Source organism: Pinus tabuliformis, chromosome 5_1 (assembly GCF_031772625.1).
Source record: "Pinus tabuliformis cultivar Carrire ecotype Pingquan chromosome 5_1, CPIR1, whole genome shotgun sequence".
Taxonomy (NCBI): Eukaryota; Viridiplantae; Streptophyta; class Pinopsida; order Pinales; family Pinaceae; genus Pinus; species Pinus tabuliformis.
In genome coordinates, this window is record NC_142305.1 from 493,004,268 (window position 1) to 493,014,971 (window position 10,704).

The window sequence follows — 10,704 nt, forward strand, 5'->3', positions numbered from 1 at the left end:
TGGTAGTAGAGTCTAGTGTTGATGCATTCCATTAGAGAGGGTAATGTGGCAGAGTGAGGATGTAGTTGTTAATGAGGTAACTTAGCTAATGCCAATTATTTGGAGTAGTGGTATAATTTCCATAGTGTCATTCAGCAACATAGAAGTGGCATTGTTAGTCAAGGCCAACTCCATTATTTCAGCATGTTACAATCTTTGTTTGTGAAGATAAGCCTGTAATTCTATTTAATGTAGTGGAAGAGATATTAAAACATAGAACTATAAGTTATACAAGAGAAGCATGAAATACAATGGCAAATTAAAGCTTCTAAAATTGCAAATTAGAATTCCTTTAGCAAGGATATCAAGAATGGTGGCATAGCGCAAGTTCCAACATTTTTTGTTTTTATTTTTCTTTTGGTTGGGATATAAACCACCCATTTTTCCATCTAGAGTGTGTGATTGAAACTCTCGGATGTGTTGCATTTCGTACTCCTAGAAGGGTATGATGACGATCAAACATTGACCAGTTGTTTTGAAAATCCCTCTAATATATACATAGACCATGGTCCAATGCACTCCAAACCACTTCTATGTATTCTATATATTATAGAACCATCTTTACTTTTAGAATATTTTAATTTCCTTTTGTTCTGTAGACAGAACAAGGGTCATCCTTGCCATCTCCCTGGGCCTGTTCAAAGTGTCCCCACCATCCACCTAATAATTATGGATAATTAAATTAAAATTATGAGAAAACCAATTCCAAAATATACACGCTTATTTAAATAATTAATTTTTTAATTTTTAAAATTAATGATTTATTTTTTAAATACACGAGTCACATAAAAATCATATTTGTATCAATAAAATAACTAAACCCTAACAAACACCTAAAATAATGATTAAATCACTAATTAAAAATAATTAAGTCCTTAATATACAATATCCTTTTACAAATATCACATTATCATGAATACACAAAATAAAACTTATGTATATAACTAAATAACTATTAAAAGTATTATAATTATATATACAATATAATTAATTTGCAAAGATATGTGATGACCTCTTCAACATCTATTTTCTACCTTATATTTAATAAAAAATAAGTATTATACTTCTAAATAATTATGTTTAAAATTAATTTATTTCTTGCAACAAAGATTTATACTTAAAAAAAAACAAAAAAATAACTCCCAAGGAATTATGGATTTATCATGATTTAAAAAAATAGTTCAACTTTTTTTAGCCAAAAAATCCCAAAAATAATTCAATACTTAAAAAAAATTAGAGAAGAAAAGAGTTACCCATAGATATAAGAAACGTAAGCACTTTATATGTGGAATACTAAATTAATCTATTTTAATTTATATTATTAAATTTTAATGTAATAATGGATCAGGAAGGAGTTCATCATTTGTATTAAATTTGGATTTCTTTATTTAATAATTATTTAAATTTTAAAATCAATATAATTAAATAAAAATACGGTGTAATTTCATTTTAATTTAATTTTATTAAAAATGAGAAATTTATTTTATATTTTATTTTATTTTATCAAGAACATTTTACCTTTTTCATATTTTAAATTATATTATTCCACACTATTTGAACATTTAACTTCTTGATATTTTAAATTAAATTATTTCTATTATATTTGAACATGAATATGGATTATTTAGCAGCATTCATATATTATCATTAGAATTTATGAGGGCTTGATTTGTAACCCACATGCACTCAAGACACACCATTGTTAAAAAAACATTACATTTACCAATGCTTTGTTACACACGGAATTCACATAAATGTTTTCATACATCATCAAAATATTATATTAAAGTTTTATATGAGCTATATCTCAGATAGTTAATGTTGTTAGCCTTCTACAATTGTTTTGATTAACCCTTAGGGCAGAGTTTCTAAAGTTTGATTGTAAACCCATGCCACTGACTTAGACTTATGACCCAATATCGCAATAGTTCACCCCTTCCAATGTTAAGTACTTGGCACATTTGGAATATTAAGTTTTAATGTATTGCATTCCAGAAGATTCTACCCAACCCGGCCACCTAGAGCCATATCCAACATCCCCTTTTTCCAAGGCCATCTGTCGGTCGAGGTTAATCAGGGTTTACTTGTGGTAACTAATTCCCTCCCGGGTTCCGAGACCATTGTTTCATTTTCTCTCTGCGAGCTAGGGTTTCCAACGCTCTACAACTGGTTCATGGCGGTGAGAGTTTTGAATGAGGATGACTTCTCTCCTTCAGGTGATTACACTTTGCTCTGATTCAATTCAAAATACTGAGCTTCTTGATTTGTTCCTCGGCCCTCCTACAACCCTTGACCCATTCTCTGTCATATTTCCCTTACAGGTCCAGTGATCTTCAACACTGGTATGGCAAGAGGAAAGGTGCGAGTCCGGATGTATCTTGTCGGGTACTAACTTTTGAAACTCGTCCTACAAAAATCTCACTCTAATATAATTGTTGTTTTAGAAAGGAAGAGCCCACTTATTAATTCTCTGGGTACTTACTCCTCTAAGCAGGTTCGAAAACATGGCATGGATGGATAGGGAATATTACAGGTAAGATGTTTCCCCTACACCATTACTTTATGGTTCACATCTTTTGAAGTCTCTTATCTAACTACATGCTTTATATGTGATATGTTAGGGTTTACTACCCCATTTTTCCATCTTTTTCAGAGGGTTAAGCTATTGCCGCGAGCGAAGGACTCACAAGTTCATCGTTTTCTTTCAAGATTCCATTTTACCCCAATTATTAAGGGTTCTCGATTTACTCTCTTACAGAGGCTCTGATGCTTAGTTCCACGGCATAGACAACCCTCTTACACTATTATAGTGCTTCAATATTTGTTTAAGCACTGTAATCATTGTAGGAATTTACAGGGTAAGTTCCTCAGACAGAACACCAAAGGACACCGCTCACAAATAGATCGCAGATCAATACACCAGTACTTTTGACGTGGTTAAAACCCTCAAAGAGGGAAACAGTCCATGGCCTGAGCCAACGCGGCCACTTCAGGCAATTTATTAATAAAAGAATGAAAATTTACATAAGCTTCTCTCATGAACGGTTAACCTACAAATGACCCTCCATGCTCTTTAAATAGAGATCATGGACCAATCGAGTGTTAAGCCACGGATCAAGTGTCGGTAATACCGAGGAGAGAATGAACCGTCAGATCACTACATATCGTGACTGTCGGATTGTAAGTTATAAAATGTACATAGTAAAGAAACACACTTTACCTAACTCTATACCTAACTCTATACTAGACCAAGTTGTACTTAACTATTTCCTATGTGTTGGAATATCCTAACATCCCCCCTTAAGAACAACTTGGGATAGGATTGAAGGATTTACAAATATGACACGATAGGAGAAGGAAGGAGGCACTAGAGCCTATCCCCCCTTAGTGACAACTTCCTGAACTCCAACCATAAATCGAAGTTTAGTGAACTTCGCCTCTGTGAGAGCCTTTGTAAAGATGTCTGCAACTTGATCATCTGTTGAACAATATTTCACTTCAAGAACATGGTCGTGGATGAGCTTTATAATGAAGTGCATGTGCAGTTCAATGTGTTTGCTGCGCTGATGTTGGACTGGATCTTTGCATAGTTGAATGGCACTTTGATTATCACACCAAAGTGTAGTCGGATGCTGCTGCTGAAAGCCAAACTCTGACAGGATCTGACGAAGCCACAAGGCTTCCTTACTAGCTTCTATGGCACCACGATACTCTACTTCTGCTGAAGAAAGAGAAATGGCACCTTGTTTCTTGCAAGCCCATGTAATAGGTCCTGAATCAAGAGTGAACACATAACCTGCAGTAGACTTCCGATCATCAGGGTCACCATCCCAATCAGAATCAGTGAAACCAACCAATAGAGGAGATGCTTCGGCACTGTAATGAATCCCAAACTGAACTGTACCTTGAACATAACGAAGTATTCTTTTATCTGCTTTCCAATGGCTTTCACGTGGGTTTTGCATAAACCGAGCAACAAGGCCAACATCAAAGGAAAGGTCAAGACGAGTATGGGTTAGATACAAAAGTTTTCCTACAAGTTGACGGTATAAGGTAGCGGCAACTTCAGGAGAAGTACAAGTGACTGAAAGTTTGACTCCAGACTGAAAGGGAGAAGGGGCTGGCTTACAATCTTCCATGTGAAAATGGCGTAGAATATCACAAGCATACTTGGATTGGGAAAGGGAAATACCTTTCTTGGATTGCAAGACTTGAAGACCAAGAAAATAATGTAAGTGTCCTAAGTCTGTCATTTCAAACTTCCTTTTAAGGCTAGACTTCACTTGGTTTATAAGGTTGGGATCACTACCAGTCAGGATAAGATCATCAACATAAAGAACAAGAACGATAAGAGACTTGCCCACTTTCTTGGTGTAGACAGTATTGTTAGAATGACACCTAGAAAAGCCATTTTCTAAAAGAAAGTTATCCATTTTGGCATACCAAGCTCGAGGAGCTTGCTTGAGACCATAAAGGGATTTCTTAAGCTGACATACAAGGCTGGAGTCTGTTTGTATAAAGCCAATAGGTTGTTCCATATAGATTTCTTCATGCAAGTCCCCATGCAAGAAGGCAGATTTAACATCCATCTGATGGACTTTCCATTTGAAAGAGGCAGCAAGGGAAAGAACAAAGCGGATAGAGTTAATTTTGGCAACAGGAGAGAAGGTTTCAGTATAGTCAATGCCTTCAACTTGTGAAAAACCCTTAGCAACAAGACGATCTTTATGTTTATCAACTTTCCCATCTGGTCCATACTTGGTTCTATAAACCCATTTGCATCTAACAAGTTTTCGTCCCTTTGGTAGAGGAACAAGATCCCATGTATCATTTGCCAATAATGAATGATATTCTTCATTCATAGCTGCTTCCCAATCTGGATGGCCTGAAGCTTCTGCAAAGGTGTCAGGATCATAATTAACTGAAGCTTGAGCCAGTAAAGAAGAGGCTCTCTCGAACTGAGAACGTGTACGTCGCTGATCTGTAGGATCACCGGCAAGATCACCTGCTGCATCCCGAGTAGCACGGACCCATTTTGGAAGCTGAGGAGCTGAAGGAGGATCCTGAGAAGGTGGGGGAGGATTTTCATCCTCGCTTTCATCATCTGAAGAATAAATATTTTCAAAAGTAGAAGAGATAGGGAGAGGTGGCACATACGCCGAACTAGGCTCGCAGGCCGATATATTTTCAGCAAACTTTACATCTCTTCTAATGATAACATTTTTGGACTTAAGTGGAATAAGTCTATATCCTTTGACATCTTCAGAATATCCAACAAAAATACATTTTTCACTCTTAGGTTCTAAAGCTTTATGTTTCTCATCTGGAATATGGGCCCATGCTTCACTTCCAAAAACACGAAACTGACTTACATCTAGTTTGATTGAGCTCCATGCTTCTTCTGGAGTGATATTCTTTAAAACCTTAGTAGGAGTGCGATTTATTATGTAATTTGCACAGTTAATTGCTTCTGCCCAATAATTAAGACTAAGTCCTTTAGATTGAAGCATACAATTAGCCATTTCCTTTAAGGTGCGATTCTTCCTTTCAGCTACACCATTTTGTTGTGGAGTATATGGAACAGTATGTTGCATTTGAATTCCATTCTCAGTGCAAAAGTTGATGAAGGTGTTTTTAACATATTCTCCGCCATTATCAGATCTTAGCTTAAGAATTTGATGTCCAGATTGTTTTTCAACAAAGGCCTTAAAGGCCAAGAACATGTTAAATACTTCACTCTTGAGTTTTAAGAAGTATACCCAAGTGCATCTGGAGAAATCATCAATGAAAGTTAAGAAATACTTGTAGCCAGAGAATGAAGCAACTGGAAGTGGACCACATAAATCACTATGCACGAGTTGTAAAGGGGCTGAGGCATGCCAAGAGGCACATTTTTCAAAACTGTCCCAATGATGTTTTCCGAGTACACATCCGGAACAAACACCATCTCTGCAAGATACCATTGGAAGACCTGTCACCATATTTTCTTTACATAGATTCTGAAGAGAGCAATAGTTTAAGTGACCAAATCGCTCATGCCAAAGTTTGCTCACTTCATCATTATGAGCAACAAATACTGAGGGAAGATTTGATGACCCAAAGTTGTGAAACTTATACAACCTTGTAGAATCATCAGCAATGCCAGTAGCTAAAATCTGTCTAGGATCTCTTAGGTCCTTAATTACAACATCATGAGGTGAAAATTCAACGATTTTACCTTCACTCGAATGGGTTATCTGATATACAGATAGAAGGTTGCAGGATAAGGTTGGAACACATAATACATCATTAAACTGACCATTGTCTAGATGAACAGTTCCAGTCCCTACAACACTAAGAGATCTATCATCACCAACATTATATTTTTGGTGTTACAATCATTTAAAGAAGAAAACATGGCTTTGTTTTTGGCCATGTGATAAGAAGCTCCAGAATCAATGAGCCACTCATGAGAATGAGAAGAAGAAGATACATTTAGTGCATAGCCAGACCGAGATGCTTGACAACCACATGCAGAAAGTGCCATTCCTGAAGATGAAGTTGAAGTTGAAGATTGCTCCAAATGGATGTTATGTTTCTTCATTGCTGCTTCCAAGGCTTCCATCTTCTTAAAGCATTTGGATTCTAAGTGGCCATCTCGATTACAAAAGTTGCAATGTCTATCAGTCTTCTTCCATTTGTTTTTATTTGTCTTATCATTTTGTTGAAATGATTTTTCATTTTGAGGCGGAAATTGCTTAGGACCCTTGTTTGGTTTAGGACCATTCCTTTTAGGATATGACTTCTTAGGATTCTTTGAATTTGGTTGCTGTTGGGTGGCTAACGCTTTCTTAGAAGAGTTTCCAAGATGAAGAAGACCAAGGTGTAAGAGTTTTTCTTGTTCTCTTATTAAAGAATCACAAAAGGAATCAAAGGAAGGGGACTTGTAGGCTTGTCCTTGAGAAATGAAGGCTTCTCTTGTAGAATGGAAGGTGGAAACAAACACAGAATAGGCTGGTCCCAACTTAGTAAGAATGGAGTAGATAAGGCTACTATCTTCTTTCTTAACCTTAACACCTTCCAAGAGAAGTCTAAGGGTCTTGAACTTGGACAAAAAATCTTCAATGCAAGAAAAATTATTGGGGTCCAATGTAAGCAATTCATTTTCAAGTTGATGGGCTTTAAGTTCATTTTTAATTCCAAAGACTTTAGTAATCTGTTTCATTGCTTCATCAGGAGTATCAAGTTCTGCAATATGGAATCTAAAATCTGGAGAAATAGACATCCCTATCAACGCACGTGCTTGGTCTTGCCTATTTTCCCATTTAGCTGCCCTGTCTTCATCTTTCGGTTTGGTCTCTTGGCCTGTGGCTATTCTGTAAAGACCTTTACTTCTAAGTAAATCCACAATGTAGGACCACCATTGGAAGTAGTTGGTGCTGTCAAGAATAACTTGGCATGGACTTTCCATTTTTAAAAAAACTGAAGCTATAGATGCTAAAACTAAGTGTTTCAATGGAAAGATATCGAAAAATTAGACTGTTTAAAAAAAAACGGTTCTAAAAACGGCTTCCGGATGAAGAAGTTATGGCTTTTTGAAGAAAATTTGATGAAGTCGCCGACGAAGTGCGGGAATGTGCGGAAATGAAAAATCCGCCCCCACAAAATGGAGACTTGAACCCAAGACCTCTACTCTCATAAATTAGCTTTGCACCAAGTGAGCTATACAAAAAGTTTGAGAGAGAGAGAGAGAGAGAGAGGGGGGGGTTGATGCTTTGGGTTGCGTGCTTGCTTTGAGAAAGCTCTTTTTCCCTACAAAACAAAAAACACAAAACCCAACACGGACATACAAAAAAAAAACGAACCTTGCGGCTCGAAGTTAGCTTTAGCCGGAAACTAAATATTTTCAAAAACGAACCTTGCGGCTCGAAGTTAGCTTTAGCCGGAAACTAAATATTTTCCTCAATGTTTCTGATTTTTCGAGATCACACTAAGGTGCAGCGGAAAAGAGCATACGCATGAGAAAAATCCTTCCTTTCTGTTTCTGATTTGCCCAGATCACACAGAGTCGCAGGGCAAAGAGCATACGCAGAAATGAAAGGTATAGATCCGGTAATAAAGAAAAGGTAAATAAAGCGAAAACCGAAATAAACAGAGAGAAAATAACTGTAAACTGCAAATAAACACTGTATACCTCCAGATCTTAAAAATGACGCAGCTAGGGCTACCGGAAACCTTTTCATGTGAAACTAAAGGGGTTCCTCACTGGAACAAATGCTCCCAACACAACAGAGCAGTCCTCTCGGCCCGAAAGCAGTCAGAAACAGTAGATCTAGGAAACAGTAGTCGGATGCAGTTCTACCGGCTTCAGATTTGGATCACCAACGGACGCGGCCCTCAAATAGCTCTGATACCATGTAGGAATTTACAGGGTAAGTTCCTCAGACAGAACACCAAAGGACACCACTCACAAATAGATCGCAGATCAATACACCAGTACTTTTGATGTGGTTAAAACCCTCAAAGAGGGAAACAGTCCACGGCCTGAGCCAACGCGGCCACTTCAGGCAATTTATTAATAAAAGAATGAAAATTTACATAAGCTTTTCTCATGAATGGTTAACCTACAAATGACCCTCCATGCTCTTTAAATAGAGATCATGGACCAATAGGGTGTTAAGCCACGGATCAAGTGTCGGTAATACCGAGGAGAGAATGAACCGTCGGATCACTACATATCGTGACCGTCAGATTGTAAGTTACAAAATGTACATAGTAAAGAAACACACTTTACCTAACTCTATACCTAACTCTATACTGGACCAAGTTGTACTTAACTATTTCCTATGTGTCGGAATATCCTAACAATCATTCAGGACTATAGGTTTCTTGATAGTTAAAGATGATTGTAGCCTCGACTACTTTCTGTAAGACTGAAAGATTATTAATTAAATTCTAGGTTTTCTCCTTATTATTATTGTGTTGTATTAAATCACTGTTTGATTAAGTCATTGCACACATTTCTGAGTAATGAAAGGCTTGATTATGGGTATTCAGTTTTTCATGTCAATGTTGTAGTTTGAGAATGCAAGTCCTTCAAAGACAGTAGGTAAAGTTATGCAGATATTCTGGCAACTTGCTCTTGGGGTAATCGATTCAACAATGGGTTTGTCGAGAAGTTGGGAGCATTTATTGTGAGACTTCACAGGAAAAGGGTCGAATACAAGAACCAGATGGAGAAGTAATTTGTCCCATAGGCCATCTTTATCCTAGTAGAAGTTAAAATAATTTATTTATTTATTTCTTTCTCATCTTTCCATAAGTACTTACGGTTTCCTTTGCACAACTTGTGTGGGTCCCATGATAACAAGTGACCATGTATGTTAACCATAGTTAAGAAGTCTTTATGTCAAGGATGACCATTCCTAAAAGAAAAAATACCCAATAACATCTTAGGTTGAACACAATTTAAGGTGGAATTTTATCATAATTAGCTAAAGCAATTTTGTGTGGTAGTTATCTTAAGAATCCCCAAAGCCGGAATTTTGATATGAACTTGACCAAAAATTTAGATATTTTATGCTATATAAAAAATTTGGTTAGGTTATGATCTAGCTCTAAATTAGTTGCAAAAATTAAAATTAAACCCATTTAATTTTTTAGTTAAACATTATATATCATTCTACCTAAAATTCCCCTGAGCATCTAAAGAAAATCTTTAAAAAGGAGTAGGCTATAGTGCGAATTTTCAGAGGTTCAGGTCATCTGAAAAGCACACTTTTCTAGCACCGATTTGACATCGTCGGTTAGTAAGTTGAGCTCACCGGAACCCCTCTCCGTTATCATCCGTTACCATCTTACCTACATGCATTAACTTCTCGTCGTGCCATTAACTTTCCAAATTCGGGGTGCGCTGAATTTTGAATTCGACTCCCCTATATCCTCACACACAGGACTGACTCCGTCGGAATCCCCTGCAGCACACTGCTTGCCCAAAGCGCACCCCCTGCATCCATACCTTCCTAGAGAACCGACACAGGCGGAGATTGACTGACTGCAGAACTAGGTATTGCACCCCCTGCTTGTTTACTCAGTGAAGCATGTATTATTGATTTGGTTTCTAGAGATCAGATTGGGGTCCTTTAATCCATCCATGCTTGAAATACTTTGGTATACACTTAACTCAGTTACAAAACACAAACAAAAAAACCAATTTATTCCTCACAATTGCCAAATACATGGACACCTCATTCATGGTCACAAAGCTCTTCAATTGATTTGTAAGGTCTGTTGGCACATACGAACAATTCAAAACCATCCAACTTCCTTTTCTGCACAAGATGAGACCTAAACTTTTTTTAGTGCCATCAATTTGACTTTTATACCGCCATTCTAGAATTTTTTATTGTTAAATCAATTGCTACAACTCATACTGCAAAGGTTTCAATTTCATAAGAATTAAAGGACCCCTCAGCTTGAAATTTATAATAATTCACTACATTTTAGTAGTTACTTCTAATAAGAACTTTGCAGGAAGTAAAGAATATAATTGCTGAGATTTTTTGGGAATAAACCGTGTGCCAAGAATCTAATGATACAAATGCTAGCTTAAGATTATACCTAGCCTTTATGGAAACCTGTATTCCACCAATGATAGATGCCCTTGTTACTCTCAGTTGTCAGAAT

At 36.8% G+C, this 10,704-nt stretch overlaps 1 long non-coding RNA gene across 1 annotated transcript; it reads left to right on the forward strand.

Moving 5' to 3' along the window:
• Window positions 1–2,150: 2,150 nt before the first annotated feature.
• On the forward strand, window positions 2,151–2,876 carry LOC149165641 (uncharacterized). Its single transcript, XR_016260761.1, has 3 exons — window positions 2,151–2,424; window positions 2,534–2,572; window positions 2,661–2,876. It is a non-coding gene; the product is annotated as an uncharacterized LOC149165641 (long non-coding RNA).
• The last annotated feature ends 7,828 nt before the right edge of the window (window positions 2,877–10,704 follow it).